The sequence below is a fragment of the Montipora capricornis genome, unplaced genomic scaffold (genome assembly GCF_036669925.1).
Source record: "Montipora capricornis isolate CH-2021 unplaced genomic scaffold, ASM3666992v2 scaffold_477, whole genome shotgun sequence".
Classification (NCBI taxonomy): Eukaryota; Metazoa; Cnidaria; class Anthozoa; order Scleractinia; family Acroporidae; genus Montipora; species Montipora capricornis.
In genome coordinates, this window is record NW_027180214.1 from 117501 (window position 1) to 120000 (window position 2500).

At 42.0% G+C, this 2500-nt stretch overlaps 1 protein-coding gene across 1 annotated transcript in view; it reads left to right on the forward strand.

The window, feature by feature from the left end:
* LOC138036334 (NLR family CARD domain-containing protein 3-like) overlaps positions 1 to 235 on the forward strand; it is a 44025-nt gene extending 43790 nt beyond the window's left edge. Inside the window, exon 7 of the transcript XR_011129822.1 lies at positions 127 to 235. The gene's annotated coding sequence lies outside the window, so the exon portion shown is untranslated. The remainder of the gene's footprint in view (positions 1 to 126) is intronic.
* The last annotated feature ends 2265 nt before the right edge of the window (positions 236 to 2500 follow it).

Below are 2500 nucleotides of genomic sequence, written 5' to 3' on the forward strand. Positions count from 1 at the left end.
ATCACAGAGTAGTGTATAAATGAATCATTTGGTGGGTTTTTTCAACGTTTTTATCAGCTTTTCAATAATAACTAACCATTTAATAGAGTGAATTGCTATTTCCTTTTTATTTGACTCAATCTTCAGGCGATCAGTGGCGGACAGTTTATTCGGACCCGACCGGTTCGAATGCATCAAATCAGGCGGAAAAAAAGGAAAACAAGTCTAGACAAATTTTGCAAATGCAGAAAGTTCCTGAAGAAGCATCCGGCGAGAGGCATAAAGCTGTAATCACCGAAAGAAGACGTGAATCTAATAACGCCCCAGTCTCGGAAGAAACGGTCGCCAAATGACTCGTTGTAGCAATATACCATATTCGTATTCTCGGTATTGGACTGGAACTACAATCATGGACAAAAGTAGTTGGGAAGGTTATGTAAATGAACCACACCAGAGCTGCATTTCAACCTGCTTCCGTCAATGCTCAAAAGAAATAGTTTCACTTTCTCTTACATAGCCCCCTTCCCCCCTATTCAATGTTGGACGGTACGTACACAATTTTCCACTGCAACCATTCCGTGTTGCACAACATTGTAGGAGGGGGGCGGGGACCGAAGCAATGAAAACTTCAAAAGTGCTAACCTTCCCAACAGTTTTGTCTAAGATTGTAGCTTGCAATGGAGGCTAATGCAGGGGAATCTTTGCAAATGCAAATACTTTCTAATATATTCCCCCGCATTAGCCTCCATTGCAAGCTAGTTCCAGTCCAATACCGAAAATACGAATATTGTCTATTGTAGGTGACTCTTTGTAAAGAAGATTCAAAGCTGGACGGGTAGACGGCTGGTAGACAGGTTAAAGCTGTGGTGAAGTCTTTTTCTGGAGCTTCTGTGGAAGACATGAAATTAAAAAATCGAATTTTGACCACTGTGATGACGAATATCGTCGATAAGAGTACAGACAACGCTGAACCACTTTCGATTTGTTTTTTACCACAATATTCAACGCCAAAGAAAGATTTTATTTCAGAGCGTGACGTTGGAAACAGGCTATAAGGCCTGTTTCAAACGTCGTGCTACCACCGTGCCGAACTCAAATGAAATTGTCATTTCGATTTAAACTCGGCAATAGCACGCCGTTTGAAACCATTAAGCGCGGCTCAGCTGAATTAAGTTAGGCACGGCAGTAGTACGACTTGGTTTCAAACGCCGTGCTATTGTCGCGCCGAACTCAATGCATAAGTTAATGTAATGTATTTTGCATTATTTACATACTATTACGCATGCGCACAAATCAAAAACAGAAAGGCAAAATGGCGTCGTGGCGCAAAGATTTACCCGATTTGTCCGATAGCTTAAGAGAAGAGGAATCCGACGGTAACAAAAGCTCCTCGGATGTTTCCCAAGCTTTTTCAAAGAGATATTCACCTGCATCGTTCGACAGCTATAACGACAAAGAGACTGATTCAAGCGAATCCGGTAAAGGAGCCAGTGAACAGAGTACAGTCTGCAGCTCGAGGAATAGGAAGCGAAAGTGGCGGAGAAGCGTATGGGAAGAGCGCCATGTCAATGATTTAGTAGGTGTAAAAAATGTAGCAGCGAGCACTATAAGAAGAAGTTGATTTTCACGAACACGAAAAATTCGAAGAACGCAGAAATATATGACAATGTGCTCAAAGAACTGGGCCAGAGATATGAAGATGGTAGCTTCCCGTTCAGCGTATATCAGCTCAGGAGCAAGTTCAAGAAATGCATATCTGATTGCAAAAAAATTGCATTGACTGTCAAGACCTCGACGGGCGTAAAAAGGGTTCCAGATGAAAAGCAGCTTGGAGCCTGGCTTAATCAACTATTTCCACTGGTTCAAACCAGGGACTCATGTAACCTTGACATGGCAGTAGAGTCTTCTTCATCACTGCAGCAGTCTGACGGGGAGGCAGTGAAAAGAGCTTCAGATAACAGAACCGCTACTGATGAGCAATCAAGTGACGGTTTTGACCAAGGTGACGAATCTGACAAGAAACAGTTTGTGCCTATAAAGAAGGGTAGAACAAAGTCAAATCCCAAAACTCTTCTAGTGCTTTGTCCACTGCTGTGGAGCCTTTGGAAAAAATTGTAAATAATGACCCAACAACACAGCTTACTTCTTTTTTCAAGGAGGAAAATCAGCGAGCTGGTGAGCATGATTTAAACTTAATAGAACTTTTCATGTCACAAAGGCAGCCTGCAGTTAGTTATTCTGCAGGTCCATCCTCTATGATTTCCCCAGGAAGAAGCCCCAGTCCATTTGCGTATACAGCTCAAAGTTTACTGTACGAGGAACCTCGACAGTGCCAGTTCTCAGAGCATGAAGGGAAAAGGTATCACCAGTTGTAAAACAATGTTACATAGTGGACATTACTGTCGATATTTCTTTATATTTCCTGACTTTATCAATGGTCATCAATGTGAGGGATGATTTTAATCGTCATGAAATACATCATGAAACTTTCAGTTGGCTATAACAATGGCTGTGTTGCTTG